Here is a 26296-nt window from a genome sequence, read left to right as displayed (position 1 = left end):
TAAATGTCAAGTTTTTGTGTGTGCTGTCTAGGAAAGCTGGAAAAGAAGTAAATTGAAACATTCATTATCATCAGGAATACAAATGTAGCAAAAGAGTGCATAAAGAAAACAGGGACCTAAGGAAAAGAGAGGAAACTGAGGAAATCAGCACACTGTGCATTGGGGTGGGCTAACACAGAACCACAGGAGCAGAAGTTGTTGTTGGCAGGAACAGCAGAAGGCAGGACATAAGTGAGAGTGTGATGGACAGCAATACTGCTTGAAGAGGTAGCAACGTCAGCAACCAATACTTTTCCCAGCACAGAAAAGTAGAGAAAAGCTGAAGCTGCTGTTTTCCTGACTGTCATGCAGTTTTTAAAAGCTTGGGAAAAGAGAGGTGGTAGCCCTAGGTTCCAGGAACACAGAGGATTGTGATCTGCTGTTCTTAATAAGAACTGCATTGCAAACTGCACAAACACAAGATCTAATAAACTAAGTGGCAGAAAGCATGTGCCTTCAGTTTTTAACAGTAAATTTTTAGCCCTTATGACTGAAGGGGGCCGCATAAGGATTTGAGCAACACAGATCAAAGAACCCAAAAAGGATTCAAGCATGGGCGTAGCCAAGGGGGCGCAGCTGCCCCCCTAGATCAAGTAAAACAATAGAAATACTTAACTAACTTACCAATCACTTCTGTTCAGCACCCCCCCGAAACAAAAGCCCTGCCCTTCCCAACAAAAATCCTGGCTACCCCCATGGATCCAAGTGAAACTTCCCACCACAAAGCATCTCCAAAAGGTCAACAGAATTATGTCCATTAATATATTTTTTGATAACTGACCAAACAGCAGCTCTAGTTTTTGATCCAGTCTTCTTTCATTACAGTGGACTCTCTGGAGACGTAATCTTTGGGTTGCGAAAGCAGCAAACCTGGAAGTATTTTTCCAGGTTTTGCTGCTTTCTCATGGGCAGAAGTGCTCTGCATGCTGCACGCATGTGCAGAAGTGGTGCCTCTGCTTACAGATTTTTCGGGGTGAGCATGGACCCCCGGAACGAATGAAATCCATATCCAGAGGGTCTACTGTATATTCTTTCATTCTTTCATTTAATTATATTTGGATTAGCTTGCGAGATATGGCCAGCCAGAGGCTCATGCATCTTGGCCTCAATTCAGTGTGTGCTCATGTAGCCCTGAATACATCTACTAACCACAAATTAAAATGTCCTGGCTTTCAGCAGTAAGTGCTTCCAAGCTGCCTAAATGTTTACTGATATACTGCCTGCTGTCTCAATTATTACAAGAACCTTCTCACTTTTCCTCAGACTGCAAAACGGCTTTTCAAGTTCTGCTACTTTTAGAGACACAGTAGAGTGACAAAGACGTGGGTGTGTTTTACAGAAATCCATTTGAATCTTTGCAATCTACCACCATGTATAAATCATGGGTGTTTTCTACTCATGCTTTCTGGAGGGACCAACTTGGTTCAATCCAGTCAAATTATGCACTTTTGATCAACTCAAGAAACTTGAGCAAGTGCAATAGTACACACAGTTTTTTGGGTGTGAGGTCTTAGTAGCCTGTTTTGGTCATTGTTGCTGTCTACAATATGCCAAAAGCATATTAAAAATGTAGTATAAACACCAACAATTGGGAAACACTTGCCTGCGAGCTCTCCAGTTGGAGGACAGCCTTTACCAAAGGTGTCATGGGCTTTGAAGACACTCGAACTCAGGACGCAAGGGAGAAACGTGCTAGGAGGAAGGCACGCTTGGCAAATCCACACCATGATCAACTCCCACCTGGAAACGAGTGTCCCCACTGTGGAAGGACGTGTGGATCCAGAATTGGCCTCCACAGTCACTTACGGACTCATTGTTAAAACTGTGTTTATGGAAGACAATCTTACTCAGCTAAGAGTGATCGCCAAAGAAGAAGAAAGAAGATGATAGCGACGTTACGAAACGTCCACCTTGACGTCTGCTCTAGAATTCGGCCTCACGGAGGTGCTCGCGACTAGCTGTCATGCAAGTCGGTCTGCATCCTACGGAGAGGAGTTCCCCCGCTGCCACCCTTTCCGGAACCGCAGCGACGACAGGACCCGTTTTGCCACCATTTCGGCCGAGCGCAGCTGCGCTTCGGCGACGAGGAAGCGGTGACGTCAAGAGAGCCGGCGCTTCCAAGAGCTGCCCGACGGCCGTCCAAGTCCCCGGCCTACAGCGCGCGCTGAAGCCCAGCAGGGGGACCCTCGTCTGAGCAACGCATTTCCCCAGCCACCCCTCCGCGGCCCCGGTCAGCCAGAAGGACCCCCGAGGCGGCGCTCCTCCCTGTGCCGCTAGCGGCCAAATGCGTCAGGGGCCAAGTTCTGCCCGTGTTCCCCCCCTCTCTCCCCCAGCCAGCCAGTCGCCCGAGCCGCGCGCGCGCCTGCCTGAAGCCTCTCGCCTTACCGCAGGCGACGCTCCTCCGGCTGCGCAGACGACCTCGCCCCACAACAAGCTGCAGTCCCGAGCTATAAAGCACTTGGCCAGCGCACGCGCCCCGGGAAGGTCCCACCCACTCCCCCGCCGCTGCTCGCGTCTCCTCCCCTCCGGCCAAGGGCCGCGGTTGTTAAAGAGGCAGCGATTTCCTGGGCTGTGTGAGCAGTTGCAGCCTCCGCCTCCGCCCTCCTTAGTCGGCTACCGGCTAATCTCAGCTACCTCCGAGGGGGCCGGGAGAGCCGGCGCGGCTACTGTGCCGCCTCCCTACACCTTGGCTACAACTTCTCCCGTATTTTGTCACTTGTGAAGAAGAAACCTCAGACTCTACACATGCAAACTTAGGAGCAGAGGGTCGGCTGGGTTGCAGCAATGCGCTCTATGTGGGGCTTCCCTTGCCCTTGGTCTGCATGCTGCAGCTAGTCTGGAACGCCGTAATGCTGCAGCACAATTGCTGACAGGAGTGAGGCTTTGCCAGCATGCATTGAGCCCAGCGCTCATAGAGCTAAATTGCTGGGGTGGTATTCAAAGTTTTGAAGTTACATTTTGAGCTAAGTAAGTGAATCCAAAGGGACGCGGGTGGCGCTGTGGGTTAAACCACAGAGCCTAGGACTTGCCAATCAGAAGGTCGCCGGTTCGAATCTCCACACAGGGTGAGCTCCTGTTGTTCGGTCCCTGCTCCTGCCAACCTAGCAGTTCGAAAGCACGTGAAAGTAGATAAATAGGTACCACTCCGGCAGGAAGGTAAATGGCGTTTCCATGTGCTGCTCTGGTTCCCCAGAAGCGGCTTAGTCATGCTGGCCACATGACCTGGAAGCTGTACGTCGGCTCCCTTGACCAATCAAGCGAGATGTGTGCCGCAACCCCAGAGTTGTTCACGACTGGTTGCCCATCTAGTTCAGCATCCTGTTCTCACAGTGGCCACCCAGATGCCTGTGGGACAGGGCTGGCCCACCCATGAGGCAAGGTGAGGATTCACAGGGGCAGCAGATCTAGCCTCCAAAGAATGCATTGGCTGATGCTGCTGTGCCACAATGGCAGTGACAGCTGCAGTGCTGGAAAAAGCTGGACATTATTTGAAAAGAAAATAGCCAGGAGCCAATGCAACTGGTTTCATGTGCTCAATATGATATGTGTTCCCTGATATGTATCTGTGTGCGCAACAGAAGCGTCAGCAAAGTAATTAAGATCTCCAACATGAAACAATTGTTTTTAAGCAGAGTTATTTTACTTGGCATGGACAAAACACACAGTCTGTATTTACACATGATAATACAGGTTACATGAAGGCTTTTCTCTCTTTGGTCCCACAGGGACTTTCTGTACTCCAAAGTCCTTGTTGAACAAAGTCCACATGCAAGTTCCAAGTGCGTTTGCATAGAGCCCTGCAACAGATTGGAGCTCTCTTGTCCTGAAGTCTGTCAGTTCTCCAAGCAGGGTGGATAAAAATAAATGATTTTTAAAAATAATAATTTAAAAATTGGATTTTTAAATTTTAAATTGGATTTTTAAAATAAAATGCTTTTGGAGGAAAAAACTTTCTAAAGATAGCTTTCTATTTAAGTTACATTAGAGTCCAAAGGCTATTCATCAGGAAATAAGGATTTGTTTTAAGTTTTTCATGTGTGCTAAAACTCAGTCTAAGTTTTTTTTAAAAAAAATTTAACCACATTAGTTAACAAACATGGATACATATGCTATAATGTTATTGTTTTAATTAAATAAATTGTTTAAATTGTTATTAAGGAAATTATTATTTTTCTCCTTCCAATAAAGTATAGCAGAAAAGTTGTCCAAATATAAACAGTTAACTTATTAAACCTCACAATAATTTCATAATTATCTGTCTATGTATTTCTAATAGTATAATCAAATCAGTAATTTTTGATATAACTGTAAAAACTACTCTGAAAATTTATTATTCCAAAAATGAAACCTTCATCTGGTTGTAAATATTAAGACTATACCAGCAAGAATGAGTCTTTCTGTAAAAAAAATATGATTTAAATCAAGTCTTACTGACTAGTAATTTAAATCAAGTCTTACTGACTAGTGATTTAAATCAAATCCACCCTGTCTCCAAGTTTTCTTCTCAGACAAGCTCTTTGCATCAGATAACTCCCCAGTTCTGGTATGATACACCACCATAATCTGAGCCAAATTATACACAGATATACATGGAAACACTGATAAGGAAGTCAGGAGATTCCGGCAGGAGCATCTCAGAAATGACTCAGAAGATGCCAACTCTTTCTTTACCAATGGACTTAACCCATTCACATTCCTTAATACTAACATTAACATTCCTTAACATTCTCATGCCATGTGGTGAATCATTTCTGAAATTAAGGAGAGTTTCAAAAACAGGTTCAAAGAAAAAAGAAATCCCAGTAGATTTACCCCTGACCATCCCTTTGGATCTTGAGTTGTGGACACAATCCTGAGATTGCCTACCATAAGTGGAAGAGAGAAAGGTCAGTGGCAGTGATAGATAAATAGATATGCTTATGTGACATGGAATTTATTTATTTTTTTAGGGGGGAAAAGCAGTTTGGCTGTTTGAAAAATGTGATATCCCTATGACAAACTGATTTGGGGTTTTATTACAATCAAAGATCTTGTGAAATAATATTGAAAGACTATTGAGCTGCATTAAAAATCTCGGCACAAATAGCAAAAGGAAACAAGTCCTCTGATGTTAGATTGGAACTCACTGTCCCATTCTATCTATCTATTGATTTGATTTAATTTATATACTGGCCTATACCTGGAGGTCTCAGGGCGGTTCACAGAACAATTTTTAAAAAGCATTTCAATTGACATATGAAAAGTTGCTATTGGATATTCGTTTGAAAATGGCTTCCTATCCAGGCAATCCCCCATTTATGCTGCGATTATATTCCGAGGTACCACATGCATCAATAAAATTGCATATATTTGAAATATCATTGGAAAATCCTGCAAACACCCTGTTCCGTCCCTGCCACACCTTCCCCTTTCATGACAGTTCTGTGACATTTTGGGGCCCTTGCCAGGTTCGGTTTGATGCACATGTATGCAGTTGTGCACATATTGAATGTGCGTAAATGGATGTGTGTGGCCTGTACTTAAGTAAGGGTCAACCTAGATGTTGCAAATAATGTTTCATTAGCAACTGTGTCAGCGTCTTAGAAAGTACAGTGGTACCTCGGGCTACAGACGCTTCAGGTTACAGACTCGGCTAACCCAGAAATATTACCTCGGGTTAAGAACTTTGCTTCAGGATGAGAACAGAAATCGTGCACCGCCTGTGCAGCGGCAGTAGGAGGCCCCGTTAGCTAAAGTGGTGCTTCAGGTTAAGAACAGTTTCAGGTTAAGAACAGACCTCCAGAACGAATTAAGTTCTTAACCCGACGTACCACTGTCATAACAAAAGACACAGGGCCATTTTTGACAAGACTGTAGTGCATGGGAAGGTTTACATTTTGTTCCCCTGGCCACCATGTCAACAAAAAACATCCTTTTTAGCCACAGGCAGAGAAGCTGCCATAGCAGAAAGGCCATGGGAGCCTTTCGCTAAGGCTAATAGCAGTGTGGAGATGAATTTTGTTTGGATCACAGCAGGGGACTGGGGAATGATTCCCATCAAAAGATTATCCAGCCAGTTCAGTCATTCTCAGAAAAGCCCTTGCAAGGGGGGAATTTGGGATGTATCTGCATTAGTTTGTGTGGAAGGGCATGTAGATTACATGGAGCTGTCTTGCGGTACAGGGCTATATAGATATTGGAAGTATGTATTCTGCATTTCTTTTTCTATCCAATATTAAGAATGATTCTCTTCTAAAGTTTAGGATTTAAATAGAGCTCATTTCCGATTCAGAATCCCTTAGTACAGCTTTCCAGCATTGCTGGGGCTGATGGGAATTGTAGTCCAAAACAGCTGCATGGCACCACGTTGGTGAAGGCTGCCTTAGTAACTGGATGCTTAAACACACACACACATTTTGACAAATTATGCTTCGCCTCAACAAATTATTATACTGCCATAATCCACTGGAGGGTGCTAGAAGCCAGTTTATATAGAAAATGCTTTTGTTTAGCTATTTCTGCAGTTATAATATTAGGTTATAAACCATGGAATTGTTAATCATTCATATCTTCAGGACAATTAAATGTTTCTGAATATGATTTTAACTGCTAACAAAGATTCATACTGGAAAGCCTCACTAGAGGATCAAATCTTTTATTGTAAGTATATGATGTCCCAGTTTTCAATAGGCTGAAATAAGCCACAATCTTTTTCCATCTTCACAGCAAGTTGGTGTAATAAAATTACAGAAAAAGAAAAGCATTGCCAACCTCCTCCCTTCAAAAAAAAAATATAAGTGAGCTTTCTAGAACTAACAATATAGGTGGGTTTTGATACATGCTGCACAGAACATTTTGTTTTAATACAGAGATAGCACTTCAACAAGTTTCGTTCCCTTCCTTGGTTATTTCCTTTGTCTCTGTGTATCACAGTTTGTAGGGAATTCTGGAAAAATTATTTCTCACAGAAGGTTTCTCACAGAAACAATGAATACTACTATACATGTATAAAAAACCCCCACAACCTCCAACGTGTAAAACAACAACGAATAACAATTTAGAAAAAGACTTTGAGTACTTCTGCATTCTAAGTTTAGATCTTTAATCTGAGAACAGTGTGTGTTGAAATGAGACCTCAAAGAAGTTCAAAGTGTAAGGTCAGACATGATTTCACTGATGGTTGGAGATACTGCTCTCTTTTGGTTTCATTTATCAATCTGAAGGTAAATGATCTCTCCTGGACCTTAGTTGTTTTGGAGGGGGATGTACAGATTTTTCTACACATCTGGAAAAAAACAGTTCTCATTTGTTCTACATGGAACAGAATAACTGCAATAGATCTTAATTTACTACTACCACTAAACATTTTATTTATAATGTCATAAAAAATTTTTTTTGGGGGGGCGGCGGATAGTGACGGTCAGTCTTGATTTATATCATGGGTCCCTTGTAGGGTTGTTTAGAAAGTAGTAGGAGAGACTTCTGAATCAGCCAAACCATTTCCGTTGTTAAGCCAATGGCCTTGGTTGGCCAGTTAAGCACTGCTGGAAGCTGGAGACACAGAGACATGTCTTGCTCTGTGCTAGATCTTTGCTGTGGCATCCCTAGAAATGTAACGGGAAGCAAGATCTGCTGGGGTGTTAGTGCTGTGAGCCATTCCATCCTATGCTCAGGTTGTAAGTTTGTGTGTGTGTGTGGGGAACCCTATAGTACGTATCCTAAAGACACCACATTCTCCATTGCCCTTTATTCCAAAGAAACTAAACTCTAGACAAGACACCCCTTGAGTCTCTCACCACTTGGAGATTGGGTTGCATGCCATAATATTTTAACTCACCTGCAGTGAATATTTTATTTTTCAGGGACCCTGCTATAATCAAATAATAAACTCTCTAGGCAACTTATAAATGATTAAACAACTAGTTACCTCAGGTTACATACGCTTCAGGTTACAGACTCCACTAACCCAGAAATAGTGCTTCAGGTTAAGAACTTTGCTTCAGGATGAGAACAGAAATTGTGCTCCGGCGGCACGGCAGCAGCGGGAGGCCCCATGAGCTAAAGTGCTTCAGGTTAAGAACAGTTTCAGGTTAAGAACGGACCTCTGGAACGAATTAAGTACTTAACCCAAGGTACCACTGTATACAAAAAAAAACAAGAAATACGCTAGAAAGAAAGAAAAGCCATCAGAAAACATTCTTTAAGACAAGTCTAAACCATCAGCCGTAGCAAAACTGGTTTGAAACAGCTACCTCAACATTAGCAACAGCAAAATTCACAAGCTTTCTGAATAGAATGAAAACCCACCCTGGTAGTGTTCCTCAGGAACTGAATAACACAGAGGAAGTGTTTTACTCTATCATCATTACAGATGAATGTATTTAAAGCAGAGTCTCTTCTGGCATTTAATTGGCATTTAACAACAACACCTACCTTGAAAACATAAATACAAAATAATTAAAATGCCTGGCTAATCAAGAAAATCTAAACAGTAACTTCTTATGCACCTTCGCCAGGAATATTTATGGCTGGGAGGGAATTATAATTACCGTATTCTTCCATGTATTAGAAGCCCCCATGTATAAGACGACCCCTATTTTTGGGGACTCAAAATAAAAAAAATGCACTATGCACTATCCGTGTATAAGACGACCCTTTATTTTAAACTTCAAAAATTTAGGAAAAATTATAGTCTTATACACGGAAAAATATGTTATACCCTGGGTGCAGAAAGCACCACCTCTTTCAAGGTAACCAGCACTTTCCCTTTCCATAAGGAAGCATTCACCACCTCCTGATACCATCTGGTCAACTCCCATCAACTAGCTCTTACCTGATATTCCTGGTTTATTTCAGCATTCATATTAGTGATCCTATTGTCTCACTATCCTCTAATTGCTACCTCACACCTGTCACATACAGTATTGCCTTTGGCACTTCCTTGAAATGCCATCCCTTTACAGGTGTGGTTGGCACTCTATACATTTGGGCACTATGCCAATGGAAAGCCAGAAAGCAGGATTTGAGCACACTCCTGAGGTTTCCAGTAACTGGTATTATTCAGAAGCATGCTGACTCTGATCAGGGAGGCAGAGTATAGCAATCATGCACACACACATCACCACAAATTTGAATTGGCTGGGAAAGGTGTGAGCAGAGGCGTAATGGGGCAGAGGTGGCTTACACACACTGATGCGTGTGGGGGTCACGAATGCAACCCTCATGCAAAACAGTCATTGCCTGTAAGTTAGGTATTTTTGTGTTTTTAGATTGTAAACTGCCTTGTGATCCTTGGATGAAGGGTGGTATAGAAACTATTATCATTATCATTATTATCATTATTATTTAGCCAGTATCCATTGATAGCCTTGTCCACCATGAATTTGTCTAATACTCTTTTAAAGTCATCCAAGTTAGTGGCCTTCACTGCCACTTGTGGGCGTGATTTAATGCACTTTGTGAATTAGTAATTTCTTTTGTCCCTTTGAAACTTGCAACATTCAGTGTCATTGGATGTCCACAAGTTCTTATTTCTCTGCCCACATCCTTTTAGACCATGCACAACTGCCTACGCTTGTATGCTTTGGGTTACAATACAAAGTGCTAGCGATAACTTTGAAATTCCTGAGATCTCCTCTTCCTGTACTAACCTGCCTGAACTCTAAGATCAGAATGAGAAACTTTTGTCTGCATCCCATATAGAGTGGAGGCATGGCTGATGACAACTAATGGTGTGGGACACCTTGCTATGTAAGATGTGAGTGGCTTACTCTATGGCTGTCTTTCACTGTGTAATGAATACATGGTTATTTCAACAGTTTTGCCTGCTAAGTACCTGACATTAATACCTGCTGAGTCAGGGCTTTCCCCCCAGCAGGAGCTCTCTCAGGTGGGTGCCATTGCTATTCCAAGACAAGAAGGGAGAAGTTCGTGCTGAGTTCCGTCACCTCCTTTTCTAGAAAAATAACACTGTGCTAAGTACACCTGCAGGGCCATAGCCCCCCCCCGCTGTATTACAAGGTCTGTAAACGGAGAGGGAGGGAGGTTGCAATAATATTGCCTTATTTCCATCCTAGGCATTCATAAAGAGGGAAATGAGGAAAGCACTAAAGGCCTATCCACACTTACCTTTTGCTCCACTCTTTTCAGGCACAGATCCCCACTTTAAAGTGCTGTGTCTGAGTACCCGCTCTTTTTTTGTCTGGAGCTTTCCCTGCGAAAACCTGCTCTTTAAAGCTGAAGCACAACAAATGGCAATTGGGGTTTTCTGTGGATTGCCATTTACTCCGATTCAGCTTTAAAGTTCAAATTTTTGTGGGGAAAGCTCTGGAGAAGAAAGAAAGAAAGAAAGAAAGAAAGAAAGAAAGAAAGAAAGAAAGAAAGAAAGAAGGCACTTGGACATGGAATGCAGACCATGCCTAGAAAATGTAGAGGAAAATGTAAGTTTGGATAAGCCCTCAGTTGGCTGAAGAAAATGGAAGTCCTGGGAAGATGTGTCTTCAAATGTAGTATGAACTATAGGGATGAGGTTTCTACAGTGGCAGGTCAGGTAACACTCATCACTATGGTTACATACTATTGGCTATGATTGGTAATTTTAATATAATAGATTTGTGTGAAGAAGCGAGCATTTGGAACTGGTGCATTCAGGCAAATGAGATCAAATTACTCCAGTCTGATGAAAAGCTACTGAAATGTGCTCTGAAATATCTGGGTTTATACATAGGGGCTGAGGCTACATGTACACTACTTTTAAAGAACATTCAAAGTGCATTCTTTCCCTCAAAGAATTCTGGGTACTGTAGTTTGTTAAGGGTTGCTGGAAATGGTAAATCTATGAAGGGTAAATTATTATTTGAGGGGAATTATGTGTTTTAAAGGTATAGTTTAGCTTGAGATTGTCAGTTTTCCTGGACATGAGTATAGCAACTTCACACCAGATGGATGCTAAACACATTGTTGCATGGCCCACCCCCCCCCCCAAATCTCTGAGTGGTGCGAGATTCCAGGGGTTCCAGATGCTTAGGTGCTGAGCCTGTGCTGGATATGCACAAAATATGGAACTGTTTAGATGTATCATTTACTTTTTTGGTTATGTTTTAAAGAGAGTTCTGCAAGTAAAAGTCTGAATAATATCTAATGGGTCTGGACTATGCTTCATCCCAAAAGGACTCAGTTTTTTATGTACCCAGCCACATGAAACTGAGCAATATTAATAGTTGCAATAAACCATGTTAGGTTAGCCTGAGAGACAGCGACTGGCCCAGGGTCACCCAGTGAGCTTCATGGCTGCATCAGGACTTGAACCCTGGTCTCCCAGGACCTATTCCAACACTCTAACCCAGAGGTTTTCAAACTTTTTGAGTCCATGGCTCCCTTGACGAATCACTGCGCATTCTTTCTACAGCACCCTTGTGGGGCTCAGGAGCCCAGTTATGTCACCCTTGCCTGCAGAGCCTTTGGGAAGCAGAGATGAAGAGGGCATCAGAGGACAGAGGGAAGGAACAGGCACAGAGGCCAGTGTTGTCCCCCGGATGCTATGGCACACTGGTTGAAAACCACTGTTCTAACCACTAGACCACTGGTTAGAAAGACCTGCACATAATTAAGAGCAAAGGAGAAAGGAGAACATTGTAATCTCTACATAGTTAACATTATTATTCAATCTAAATCCTTAACTAAGAACGTTTGAGCTAGCTGCAGTATACTTTTTCAGCCAGAGGAAACAGCAACTTCTATAGGCAGGAAAGTGAAAAAGCCCAGTACTAATATGGACAGTTAAGGCCAGTCAAATTATACTATGGGGTGTGGTGCTTATCTCCGGTTTCAGGCTGAGGGAGCTGACGTTTGTCCACAGACAGCTTTCTGGGTCATGAGGCCAGCACGACCAAACTGCTTCTGGCACAACAGAACACCGTGATGGAAGTCAGAGCGCATGGAAACGCTGTTTACCTTCCCACCACAGTGGTACCTATTTATCTACTCATGCTGGTATGCTTTTGAACTGCTAGGTTGGCAGGAGCTGGGACAAAGCGACAGGAGCTCACCTCGTCGTGTGGATTTGAACTGCTGGCATTACAAACTCAAGAGGCTTGTGGGTTTAGGCCACAGCACCACCCATCTCTCTCTCTCTCTCTCTCTCTCTCTCTCTCTCTCTCTCTCTCTCTCTCTCTCGGTGTGTGTGTGTGTGTGTAACAGAACCAAAGGAAAGCCACAACTTCCACACTGGAAAAAACAAAACCCAATTGAAAAGAAATAGATAGCTAAAGCCATTGGCCAAAATCTACATGACAGGGGGAAATGAAATGTTAAGCAAGGCAGAATAAAAGTTATTTTTTTTACTAAAAAGGTAAGAATTCAACCAAGTATAACAAAGAGAGCTGGGCTAAAGAAGAAGCCAGATGGACAACTCTTGCAGATGCCTTTGGAAGAGCTTTGACCTTTAAAGGATTCTGTGTTCTTGAAGGTGGCTTACAGGGCAGCAGAACTCATAGGTCAAGATTTGAATTTGAATGATATTCCAGGCCTTTCCTTTGTTAGCTTAGTGATGCTCTCCTGTTTACCGGGGGATAGGGATTAGATCACAATCTGGAGATGAAAAAAGTGAAATTAATAATATTGAATATTTTGCTAACATATGGTGCTAACATATGTAAATTTTAAAAGTTTCCTACAATTGTGTTGTTATGAAATGGCATAGTACAACTTTCAACCCTGTACCAGACATGCCCCCCTATATAATCACACAAACAAAAATAATGCTAAGCACTCTGGACAACTAAAGACAAATATGACCAAAGGAACATTTGCTTGCTTTAATAGGGATATCTAATGACTAATTATTTGTCTATATTAAGTGAAAGGTATAGAAAACTTGATCCAAAAGAATTAAGAAAAAGAAGAAGCTGTTGATGCAGTAAACCTAAAATAATTATCTAGTAGGACATGGTATGTTAGTCAGGTTTTCTCCCTTCTTCTAATTTGACTTTTGAAGTAATCTAGGTTATTGCTGGATCAGGCCAAAGGCCTATCTAGTTGAGCATCCTGTTATCACCATGGCCAACCAGATGAGACCCATGAGAAGCCTTTAAGCAGAGTCTGAGTGCAACATCACTCTCCATACATGTGATGACCAACAACTTGTATGCAGCCTTTGACACTGGAGGTTGAACCACCATGGCTAGTAGCCATTTGGTAGTGACACACAAGATATGAAATTCCCTGTCTTGGGAAACCAGCTTGTCCCCTTTGTGTTCTGTCATTGTTTGAAAGCCTTTCTTTTCCAGAAGTCTTTGATTTCCCTGCAGTCTGATTATCACATCAGTTTTTGTTTCTGCTGGTTATTCAGGAATGAGTGCTTGATTTTTCAGATTATTTGTTGAGGAAAATCTAACCACTGCCTGAGAAAGTAAACTATTATCTGGTCTAAGCACCATATAAGCATTTTACAAGTCTGAGTGTAATTGAATAGCCATTTTAAATGTTTAGGCTAAGGATTCAATAGATTGGAATAATGTAACATGCCATTTTTAAAGTTTTAACATAATTGCTGCTGTTCTGGGGTGTATTTAAGTTAATCTTTAGTAGTACATGACAGTGTCTATTTTCTTGCAGAATATGATGCCTTATAAGATTGTAAGTATAATGGTGAGGCAACAGCGTGGTATTCAACTAAATTTTACTCTGACTAGACCCACTGAACTTAATTAACACAACCCATATGTTCCACCCATATGTTCTACAGTCAAACCTCAATTCTCAAACATAATCTGTTCTGGAAGACCATTTGACTTCTGAAATGTTGGACAACCGAGGCATGGAGTGGAAGTCATGTCGGACGTTCAGGTTCCAAAAAACGTTAAAAAACCGGAGCATTTACTTCCAGGTTTTCAGCATTCAGGAGCCAAAATGTACAATAATGGAGGCTTTCGGGAACTGAGGTTTGACTGTATCGATCTATCATCTATCTCCAAAGATTTTCTTTTCACAGTTATGATGGCTGCAGTTGTGGGAGATGAATTCAAACATCTGTTTCTCACCCCTGCCTTAGTCAAATTAGAAGACAAGAAGATAAGAAGTGTGGTTGGCCAAAGACAGCCATGTCATGATGTTCTGCTTGCAAACGTTCCTTGCCCTGACTTTCATATTACCTTGACAAACTGGAATTTGGGAACTGCTTTGAGAATTTTTAAAAAAGCAGTAAACGGAAATAATAAAGAATAACAATTATAAGCAACATTTGCTGACAAAAATATCTTGCCTTTTGACTGTAACTTCAGTCACATTGTACAAAAATATATTCTATGGTGATCAATTAACATTGCTTCTACAGAATCAGTTCACAATGTTGTTGTTAAGCAGTTTGAACTCACTAGTTTACACATATGTCTAGCCAGAGTATAAATGACTGAAGCAGAAGCAGAAAGCCAGTTTTGTCCAAACCAATTTTTATCACAGTTCCTGCACTGTGAAATTCTGGGTCTCTGGAGTTTTGAACCAACTACATTTTGAACTCTGTGGCACTTTCGCCTTGTTTCTGAGTGTATTACTTGACAGGTTTCATTTATTTCAATGGGAATGTACTTCTACATAGACATGATTGTAGTCACCTCTGGGCTGCCAGTATTTTGCAGGTGTAATTCAGTCGCATGCTGGAAATGTAGGTTGCAATTATATGTGGAATTAAATTGGAGTAAAGTAATTTTGTAAGGCGGGTCTTTTGTGGTTAGGAAAGTGATGACGAAATGCACAGAGAAGTGTGGGATAATCAGTTGATTAATGGGTAGACCAAATCAGGAGGAATGAGTGTTGTGTAACTGCCCTGTAAACAAAGCCTAATAAAGACCAGATTTAATCCAACTTCTGCATAAGCTTTGCGCAAGCTAAACAGGATAAATGTGTAATAAACAGGTCACCGTAAGGAGTCCAAAGATTGTAGCTAGACTGCTTTCAGCATTATACAGTATAGTATTAAAAAGAGGCATGCAACTATGCCCTCGTTTAAAAAGCTTAATCTGTTTAAAAGTGTATCATTATAGCCTGTCCAATATGCTTCATACCACAGAGGTGTTTTACAGATATTAGTTCCAGATAGCCAACAAGAATATGAGCCTTGTTCATGGGGTGATTTTTTCCCCTGATATGCACATAAACACATAGTTGCCTGGCAACATGCCCAGTTGCTGGGTTTCCCCAGCCACACTGGGCAGCTTCCAATAAAATGTTAAAATACAATAGTCTGTCAAACATTAAAAGCTTCCCTAAACAGAGCTGTCTTCAGAGGTCTTCTAAAAGTCTGGTAGTTGTTTTTCTCTTTGAAATCTGGTGGGAGGGGATTCCACAGGGTGGGTGCTACTACCGAGAAGGCCCTCTGCCTGGTTTCCTGTAACTTGCCTTCTCACAGTGAGAGAACCGCCAGAAGGCCCTCGGCGCTAGACCTCAGTGTCTGGGCAGAACGATGGGGATGGAGACGATCCTTCAGGTATACTGGACCGAGGCTGTTTTAAGCTTTCAAGGTCAGCACCAACACCTTGAATTGTGCTTGGAAACATACTGGGAGCCAATGTAGGTCTTTCAAGACCAGTGTTATGTGGACTTGACAGCCACTCCCAGTCACCAGTCTAGTTGCTGCATTCTGGATTAGTTGTAGTTTCCAGGTCACCTTCAAAGGTAGCCCCACATAGAGGGCATTGCAGTAGTCCAAGTGAGAGATAACCTAGAGCATGCACCACTCTGGTGAGACAGTCCATGGGCAGATAGGTTCCCAGCCTGCGTACCAGATGGAGCTGGTAAACACCTGCCCTGGACACAGAATTGACCTGCGCCTCCATGGACAGCTGCGAGTCCAAAATGACTCCCAGGCTGTACACCTGGCCCTTCAGGGGCACAGTTACTCCATTCAGGACCAGGGAGTCCTCCACACCTGCCTGCCTCCTGTCCCCCCAAAATAGTACTTCTGTCTTGTCAGGATTCAACCTCAATCTGTTAGCCGTCATCCATCCTCCAACCCCCTCCAGACACTCATAAGATAATGAGAAGATGTTCATTTTTTGTAAATGTGCTCCACCTGGATTAGAAGAAACAATGACCTGTAATTTAGTAATCCGTCATAGGTTTCTATGCTTCCTTGTCAAGTATGGTATAGAAAATGGTGCTCTGTGCTATATAGCGACAAATGGGCTGTAGCTCAGTGGCAGAGCAGCTGCCTTCATGCAGAAGAGCCCAGGTTCAATCCCCAGAATCTCTAGGTAGGGCTGGAGACCAACTTTCCTGAAACCCTGAAGAAGCCACTACCAATCATTATAGCATACCCTTTCTTAACCGTGGCTCCCCAGATGTTGTTGAGCTACAACTTCCATCATCTGACCACTGGGGACCTAAGGCTGAGAAAGGCTGGTATAGACAATACAATATAGTATAGTCAATATGCCCATTCTCCTCAATTTAGTTATAATTTACATAAATTTAAACCTATTTACAGACCAAAGGAGAATTCATCACACAATAAGGGTTGAAAGTATGTGTAGGTACCAAGGTGATAGGTTGAAGAGATAAGCGTTTAGCAACAGCATGATTCCAATTACAGAAAGTAAAATAAATATAATTCATAAGAGTATCTGAATACATTTGTAAAGATGGAACTGTGTTTCCAAAAGCGAATACTGCTGTTGCCAAGAGGCAATGACCGTTTCCTGCCAGGCAGTCCAATCCTCAGCCCAGTTAATATGTCAGAAAACTGACATAAGAGAGAAGCTTTGACATCACTTCCTGAAGAAGAAGAAGAAGAAGAAGAAGAAGAAGAAGAAGAAGAAGAAGAAGAAGAAGAAGAGTTTGGATTTGATATCCTGCTTTATCACTACCCAAAGGAGTCTCAAAGCGGCTAACATTCTCCTTTCCCTTCCTCTCCCACAACAAACACTCTGTGAGGTGAGTGGGGCTGAGAGACTTCAGAGAAGTATGACTGGCCCAAGGTCACCCAGCAGCTGCATGTGGAGGAGCGGAGACGCGAACCAGGTTCACCAGATTACAAATCTACCACTCTTAACCACTACACCATGCTGGCCTCCTGGTGTTCCTAGAGTGCTTGGTGGTTGTTTTTTTTTTTAAAAAAATAAAAAGTTACCAAAATGCATTAAAATGTGTATTTTTAAAAAATGTTTACCCCAAAAAAAGAGAAAAAGACATGGATGCATTGTGATAAAATATGTATTTGTGACAAAACCTATTTCAATATGAAATTTTGCATAGTTTTTTATAAAAAAGCAGATTGATGTAGAAATGGGACAGAATGGACCTATAAATGAAAATGTGAAATTAACATAAACTAGATTTATCTATCCACTCTCATGGGTTGGATAAGGGTTGACTAACCCAAGGCTGCAGACTATATACTGTCAGCCAAGAGGTACTGGGTAGCCTGAAGGAATTCCGAAGGATTCTATGGAAATTCTGTGGCTTGATTCTTTTTGTAAAGAAAGCAGTTTTACTGAGATATATAGTGTATAAGTAGCAATTAATTAGCTGCTACTATGAGATAAATGATAGGCAGTATAACTGGAGAAGCTCCACCTCCAGTTTATACATTAGTAAGCTGTTGGCATTTCTGCTGTGCATGTGTTTAGCTTTTGCATGTTAGAAATAATCATATTTATAATAAAGTAGTGAACTGTCATTAGAAGCTCATTATACACAACCAGGATTGAAATAATTATGGGCATTTTGAAATCAAGAACTTACAACAGGTATAAAATGTTGGCAGACATTTAGAGCAATATACATGGGAACTTGTTTTCTTACCCAGGGAGTGAACAATGCCTCTGATTATGTAGTAGGCTGGCTTGGAATGCAGGTTAAAAAGAAGTTTTTAAATTTTTGTGTATGTATATATATATATATATATATGGTTGCAGCAGCACATTTATTGTGTTGCCCATGTTCTTTTTTTTTAGAACCAGGAAATATATTTATTGTAATTACTAAGGATATTAAGAATAAAATATTGCAAAGTACTAATAACCAAACGCTACATGTGAACACCCACCCCCATTATATAAACATTTTAATGCACTAAAGGAATTACAATTTTTAATTTTTTTAGGACTTCTACATTTTCCACTGCTGGATAATCATTAAAGAGGAGGAAAAAGAAGAGGAAAAAGACAATTGCAACAACAAAAAGGGAAGGGACCTCAAAACGAAACACATCAAAATAACATTGCCAATTAAACAATACCCTCTTCCTCTTTCTCTATGGTATCTTTCCAAACCAGGGATGATAGAAAAAACACACACACAAAAAAACCAATATAGAAATCAGTGGCTTTCCAACTCCCCGCCCCCTGACCATATGAAAATTGCTGAGAGTCTTGGCAGACCAATTAAATATTTTTTTCTGCCTGTTGTAGCAGTTGTAATGTACTATGCAAGATGTTGCATGATTTTAAACCACATTTCTTGTGTATTTTACAGTGGTACCTCAGGTTAAGTACTTAATTCGTTCTGGAGGTCCGTTCTTAACCTGAAACTGTTCTTAACCTGAGGTACCACTTTAGCTAATGGGGCCTCCCGTTGCTGCGCACCACCGGAGCACAATTTCTGTTCTCATCCTGAAGCAAAGTTCTTAACCCGAAGTACTATTTCTGGGTTAGCGGAGTCTGTAACCTGAAGCGTATGTAACCTGAAGCGTATGTAACCCGAGGTACCACTGTATATTGTTGTGCATAGAAATTGTAATACAATATACTGTATATACTCGAGTATAAGCCAGTTCACCACACCATAAACCTCCTGGTGGGCCAGAGTGTGTGTGTGTGCATGCATGCGCACACGGCAAAGGGGGCTTCTCTCTCCCCCTCAGCCCTTCCCGTCCCCCTGCCTAGAGGCAGAGGCTGATGGTGGCAGCAGTGGAGGAAGAACAAGCAGCCCAAAAGGGCTGTGTTTGGGCTGCTCGTTCCTCCTCTGCCGTCACCGACAGTGGCAAAGAGGACCCTCACTTGAGTATAAGCCGGGGGGGGGGGGCTTTTTCAGCATAAAAAATGTGCTGAAAAAGTCAGCTTATACATGAGTATATACGGTAATAAATGAAATATAATTAGAAATCAGTATGAATATTTAATGGGAGGGATGTACTGTCTCCTGTCTTCAACCATGAATCCACAGACACTGCTGACCACATGACTAAAGCTCATCTGCGGACCACAGTTGGAGAAGCCCTGAGACAAACCAGATATCAGGGAATGGTCTGGATCTGAAGATGGGGGAATGCAGTTGCAGGCAGATCAGCTTCTCTCAGAAGAGGGGCGGGGGAAGTATTTGCTGCCGCCCCTCCAGCCTCCAGCATTTTCAGAAGCAGAGAGACAGGCAGACACAGACACAGAAGCTGAACAGATTAGAGAGGAGCTACCAAGCTACAAGGTAATGACACAGGAACCAGAAGGGAGGGGGCAGCTAGGAGAGATGTCAATGGACAGTACGGGGGACCTCCCCTTCTCCCCAGACTTGGAGGTCTGAACGTATCAGAGAGCAACGGAGGCGGGGGGAGGAACTTCCCATTGGTGCATTTCTTGCTGAGGAAGTCGGAAGTAGGGGTTAGAGTAGACAACTGCCCTCCTTGCCAGGAGCTGCGGGTTTTATGATCGCAACATGAAGCTGTAATAAAAGGATTATAAATTCACCGACTGCTTGTTAATTCTTATCTGTGAAGTTATCAAAGGAAGGGGAGGACTCTCCAAGCTTGACACCAATAAGGAGTGGGAGACGTTGCACCATAGCATTCCTTGCCTTGTATTCCAATAGCTCCCATTCCTACTCTCATTGTTGCTTTCCTTCCACTGAGTCAATAGTACATCATTTAGGACTATGCTGCATCTTTTAAATAAGTTAATAAATAACTTTTGGGATTTAAAGCAGGAGTTTTCAGCTCTAGGGTTGCATATCTTCATGGGCAACCTTAATGGGGAGCCATATGTCTGGGCTGGGCAGGCCCCGAAGCAAAAGTGGATGGAGCAGCAGGTGGGACACTTACCTTTTGACAGTCAGAGTAAGAAGTTTTCAAACACACACCTCTCTGGTTCTAAGAAAGCAAGAGGCACGATCAGTGATTAAGGACTCATCCCAGCCAGGACACAGCAGACAAAGAGAGGGCAGGGCAGCGCCACCGTGGAATGTAGCCTCGGAATGTAGCCTGGGGGTGTGGCTTGGCAAGGCGTGCGACCCGGCCTTCTCTTTCCACACTTCCAGGAATGATCATTACAATTTCTCTAGGTATTTGACAGTCTTAAGTGGAGTCATGTACCATAGTCTCCCTAACTTAGAGTTGCCATATTTCAAGAGGTAAAAATCCAGACACAGTTGCTGAGCTTTCTTGGGGCGACCATCCAAAAAGTTACAGTGGTACCTCGGGTTACATACACTTCAGGTTACATACGCTTCAGGTTACACACTCCGCTAACCCAGAAACAGTGCTTCAGGTTAAGAACTTTGCTTCAGGATAAGAACAGAAATCGGGCTCTGGCGGCGCGGCGGCAACAGGAGGCCCCATTAGCTAAAGTGGTGCTTCAGGTTAAGAAGAGTTTCAGGTTAAGAACGGACCTCCGGAACGAATTAAGTACTTAACCCGAGGTACCACTGTAAAATACACAAGAAATGTGGTTTAAAACCATGCAACATCTTGCATTGCACATTACAACTGCTACAACAGACAGAAAAAAATAACCCAAAGTACCACTGAATTGAGCTTTCCAAAGTTGAGCGATCCAAAGTTGTTGAGCTTTTTGTGGGCAACCGGCAGCAGTGGACGGCAACAACAAAGCGACCTCTCCACAGTGCTTCCACTTCTGTAAGGGAACAGAAAAGAATCCCAGACATAATTTAGAAAATCACCCTAGGTGGCCACGATAGCTACCACCCCCTGGGCGTCAACAGAATTTTCTGGTTTATATGGGGACCCTATGCATTATGAGTGTGTAATTATTTGCTGTTACATATATTAATTTGGGGTTATGTGTAATAAGATAAAGTGGATTTACTTGGTTGCCAGCTCTGACATGTTAAGAATTATGATAAGTGGGCAATTATTTTCTGTTATATATATTAATTTGGTGTTATGTGTAATAAGATAAAGCGGCTTTACTTGGTTGCCAGCTCTGACATGTTAAGAATAATCTGCAGAAATTAAACTGATCCTTAAAATGGCAAAAAGCCAGTTGTGTGGCGTAGCAGATGTTTAACTCAAGCAGAGGTGGAAACAGTAAATTGTGTTAACATGCAATAAATAAATTATCTTGAAACACTATAAATGTATCTGGCTGTGCTAGGCCCGGGGGTTAACCTGAGCAACGCGGTCCAGGTCCAGTCCCGAATCCAAGGATTCCACGAGGAGTCAGTCCAACAGGGCCAAGGCAGGAAACCAGGCAAGGTCAGGCACAGGGTAACAGGCAGGTTCCAGTAAGCAGCAATGTTGCTCCCGCAACTTGGGGCAGGGTCCAGCAGCCTTTTATCTCTGTCGGGGTAATGGCCGGTCCTGATCCCCTGGTGACGCATGTCCCTGTCTCGCCCAAAGGAGAGCACTCCTCCTGAGAATACTCAGGTCTCTCCTTCTCTCAGTCCTCAGTCTCTGCAGCTCGGGAGATGTCAGTGGGTTACTAGACCCAGAGGCCGCCTCAGCCTCTCCTGACCCAACTGGTAATGGAGCAGCTGCACGTGATTGCCCAGCAGAGGGCAACGAGGTAATCCCCACATCTGGAGCCTGGTCAGGCTCAGGCCTCTGACTCGGCTCAGCTGGTGCTTGTTTCAGGGGAACCTGTGCAGACTGGGGCTCTTCAGAATCAGGCCCCATACTTGGTTCAGATGCCGCCTGAGGCAGAGGATCCGGTGCAAAACGAGACTCCTCCGGTTCCGAGTCCGAATCTCCGGCCATCACACTGGCGCTGCCTTAGTGGTTGTTTAAGCTTCATCAAGTACTGCTTATTACAGTGTGGTGCAGTGGCCAGAGTGCTGGATTAGGAGACTAGGAGACTAGGATTCAGATCTCCATGCAGTTAAAAAACCTCACTGGATGGCCTCAACCAAGACAGCATCTAGTCAACCTCATAGGGGTGAGTAACTTTGAGAAAAGGGGGGATTTCACAAATGAAATTTAATAGACCACCTTCAACCTAAGCTGTTGAAATAATCTGTGGAAAGTCATTAGAATTTGAAAAGAAAAATAGAAAAAAGGAGGGGGACAGAATTCCATTTCAGCTTCAGCTGGGTGCATTGCACAAACTTCGTATTTCCAGAAATAATTGAATTGTAGAACTTTTCTTTGTATAAGAGAGAGAGAAATAGAGTCTATGATTCTATTCCAGGATATATTTATGAATTTGGCTGAGCAGCTGTTCTGATCGTGCAGAGCCTCTAAATGTGAGCAGATTCTTCTTCTTCTTCTTCTTCTTCTTCTTCTTCTTCTTCTTCTTCTTCTTCTTCTTCTTCTTCTTCTTCTTCTTCTTCTACCACGCTATACCCAGGGGTCTCAGGGTGGTTCACAGACTAAAATCAAGATATAAAACCACAAAATACCTAATAAAAATAAAAACAACAACCCAGTAGTCCCCCCCAACAACCCCCCCATTTTAAAAGAGCATAGGATATAAATTGGATCAATCAAAGGCCTGGTTAAAAAGGAACATTAAAAAGGTATATAATGAAGCCGCCAGGTGAACTCCCCACAAACGGGGAGCCACTGCAGAGAAGGCCCATTCTCGTGCTGCCACCCTCCAAACCTCTCAAGGGGGGGCACATGAATGAGGGCATCAGAAGATGATCTCAAGGTCTGGGTAGGTTCATATGGAAAGAAGCAGTACTTGTTACTATTTCACTGCTGTTTCAAAAAGATGAGCAGGGGTGGGCCTAAAAGTGAAGCTCTGCCTTGCATGTGTGGGTATGCTTCACAGGTGAGCAAGGTGTGAATAGGGCCAAGGTGACAGAAACACATGCAGCCATGGCTCACAAGGGGATGCTTGTGTCCTGGACCTCACTTCCTATAGAGAAGCCCTACTCGTGCCTCACTAAAGTCATGATTTTGGAATAGACTCAGGCTTTTAGGTCCATCTTATCATTGGGTCCCACTACACTTTGCCAGCAGTCATCTGATGTGAATCCAGTAGGTGAGCAGGGCACCTGGCTGAGCATAAACCACGATTGCCCAGAACCTGTATACATGAGCAGGCCTAGCAGCTCGTGTGTTTGACTTCTGTCTGGCAGCCTTGGGAAATTCATGATTCTCTAAGGAAGGTGATGCAATATTGGAGGTGAAGCTAAATTAATTGTGTGACTAGATGCCAGCTGCATTGGGGCTTAAAGGTAGCAAAGGGATGAAGGAGGAATACACAGGCATACCCTACTATTGAGAGCTTAGAATGCCTGAAGGAAACTTTTAAACGCCTTCCACTGAATGAGTTTAGAAACTCGCCCAGATTTTGTAAACTTTGTTGCACCAGGATTTCAGCGGGATGACAAAATGCTGAGGATGTGCCAAGAGCTTAAAATGGTATTCATGTCCAATCCCCGGAAGATCTGATGAGCCTCACTCTGATGGCAAGAAAGAATGTTAAAAAGAGAAAGGGAAAGAAACATGATTCTGCTCCATTCTGCACTCCCTACACACAAGTTTTTGATGAGCTGTATTTCTCTTTGTTCTGGGGATTTGAATTCACATTTTGTACCTTGTGGGGGCTGTATTCCAAAATTGCAGCATGAAAATGTCTTTTATAAAGTTACTTATTTCTACTTATTATACACATAATTTCCCCCATCTATGTAGAAGTCATCAAACTGCTCAATTGGAAGAGCAAGAACACAAACTCTCTTCGGGTGAGTTGTTTTGCTCTTTGTTCTGGAGCTGAGTAACAGGCCATGTCTGATGATTTCTGGTGTTTGGTAAAATAATTCAATAAACATATCCATGAAGACTAAACTAATGTTTCATACAAATTGTATCCCCTTCATTTATTACTATTATTTATTGAATTCATTAGTCATTCGTGGGTTGGTTTGTTTTTAAAGAAAAGGTAACTCAGAGTGACTTATGAAAAAAATCACATACTCCTCCAGGAAGGAATGGAGCCACAAACCTACCACAAAAAAGAAGGCTTAGTATATTTGCCAACACACTTGGGCACTAGTTCTACTCAGAGTAGACCCATTAAAGTTAGGTTCATTCATTTCAATTGGTCTAGTCATGGTGAGTAACACAGTCTGGAGTGTCATATGTAGAATCCTTACAATGTCATCCTACACATGTCTATTCAAAAGTAAGTCCCATAGGGGTCAGTTGGGCTTAGTCCCATAGGATTGCAGCCTAACCATATTAAAATTTGTTCCAAACAAAGTAGATTTTTTTGTATCTAAGTTTCCTAAAGAGAATGCTCTGATTTTCCATGACTACTCTCTTCAAACTCTTCTTTGACATCCTCAGAGCAACTGCAAATTATCTAATGTAAAATGGACTGGGGTCTTTTCAAGAGCATATGAGTATAGGAAAACACACGAGAATGGTACAAAGCAGTTTTCCCCCCTTTCCTTTTTATAATTATAGTGACCAGAAACATGTTACTACAATGCCTGCTTGCCATTATAGTTGTATCTGTATGCAGCCTTTTAAAAATGGAAATTTAGAACTTTCCAGTGGTATGTGATCCTAATTCACAACCCAAAAGCACACAGCTGCCACACATTTGTGCATTTTTCTAATATGTTTTTTTCTTGCTTAGAAAGCCTTTATACAAGGATGGCCCATCCTGTTTTGCCTTCTGAGGTGCAGTAGGAAGATGCTGCTCTGTGTGCAAGGTTTCCACCCCCTTGCCAAAGCCTCACTTACTGGGGTTCTGCAGGTTCCCTCTTGTGAGATCTCACTAGAACCAGGAAGCCACCACAGCCCCTTGGATTCCACCACCTGAGGTGGCTGTCTCAGTCTGCCTCATGGTTAGGCTGGCCCTGTCTTTGTAGAATGGGAGTTGCTCAGGGAACTGAATGTTCCTCCAATTGTCTGCAAGGGAAACATTCAAGAATACCACCAAGAGTGGGGATATTATACTACTGTCCCAGTAACTACATACAAATCCATTTTAGTGCTGCTAGCATGGTATAGAATGCTGGGCACTGGCTTAAATTTAAGTGTGATTTTGGTTTCATTTTATCCTTGGAGGAAACAACAGGAAGTGCTCATTAAATGATTATCATCTGTTTATTTGTATGCCGTTTTTCCATGATAAGCCATGCTGCAAACGGCTCACAATATCAGAAAAGTTTACATTAAATAGCAACGCTTCCAGATAATTCACTAACAAATACAAGACATAGCAAAAACGGAAATTCTCATACTAATATTTAAAGGCTACTCACATCTCATATTAACAAATATACGCTACAATCAAACAATTCACTAGTAATTCATACGGAGGCCTAACCATAGAAATACAAGAAGAGAATCCAAACAGGAGCAAAAACAATCCATTTCCTCCACAACTAAAAGTTGCTTCCAGGAATAACCCCCAAACAAGACACCACCCTGATTGATTGCCATGATATGATAGCCATGTTCAAATATATAAAAGGATGTCACATAGAGGAGGGAGAAAGGTTGTTTTCTGCTGCTCCAGAGAAGCGGACACGGAGCAATGGATCCAAACTACAAGAAAGAAGATTCCACCTAAACATTAGGACGAACTTCCTGACAGTAAGAGCTGTTCGACAGTGGAATTTGCTGCCAAGGAGTGTGGTGGAGTCTCCTTCTTTGGAGGTCTTTAAGCAGAGGCTTGACAACCATATGTCAGGAGTGCTCTGATGGTGTTTCCTGCTTGGCAGGGGGTTGGACTCGATGGCCCTTGTGGTCTCTTCCAACTCTATGATTCTATGATTCTATCTCTAGGCACTGTGAGCAGCAGGAGCAGTCGGAATCCTTCCCTTTCAGGCCAGGTGAAAATGAGCAGAACCGGGACCAAGTCTTGCAGAACTCACAGCAAGGTTGTCTCATAATTCCCTCCCATGCATTCTGATTGAGAGCAGAGGTCTCTGTGAGAAAGGACACCTTCAATTTAGAAAAGGGGGTGGGGAACATGCAGCCCTCCAGGTGTTGCTGGACTGGAATGATTCTCACCACCACTGGCCTTTGCCATGCTGGCTGTAGCTGTTGATGGTTGAAGCCCAGCAATTCCAGAGGGCCACAAGTTCCCTAGCCCTTCATTAGAACCGTAACTGCCAATGTTATCACCATGATCACAATCATCTTATTTGTATGCTA

At 42.6% G+C, this 26296-nt stretch overlaps 1 protein-coding gene and 1 long non-coding RNA gene across 4 annotated transcripts in view; one reads left to right on the top strand and one right to left on the bottom strand.

Annotated features, from left to right (window-relative positions):
- Nucleotides 1-20123, bottom strand: part of SDR16C5 (short chain dehydrogenase/reductase family 16C member 5) — a 34793-nt gene extending 14670 nt beyond the window's left edge. The window contains exon 1 of one of the 3 annotated variants that reach the window (XM_081917631.1): nucleotides 20042-20123. The gene's annotated coding sequence lies outside the window, so the exon portion shown is untranslated. Of the gene's footprint in view, nucleotides 1-1949; nucleotides 2104-2424; nucleotides 2560-20041 lie in introns of those variants that run through there. The other 2 variants (XM_081917630.1, XM_081917632.1) reach the window with 2 other exon arrangements.
- LOC309373470 lies at nucleotides 8603-14719 on the top strand. The gene is made up of 3 exons (XR_014170064.1): nucleotides 8603-9260; nucleotides 9837-9907; nucleotides 14069-14719. It is a non-coding gene; the product is annotated as an uncharacterized lncRNA (long non-coding RNA).
- Nucleotides 20124-26296: the final 6173 nt, after the last annotated feature.

Source organism: Podarcis melisellensis (genome assembly GCF_964234715.1).
Source record: "Podarcis melisellensis genome assembly, chromosome: 7".
NCBI classification, from domain to species: Eukaryota; Metazoa; Chordata; class Lepidosauria; order Squamata; family Lacertidae; genus Podarcis; species Podarcis melisellensis.
Note: the sequence above shows the minus strand (reverse complement) of the source record. Positions and strands in the feature narration are given on the sequence as shown.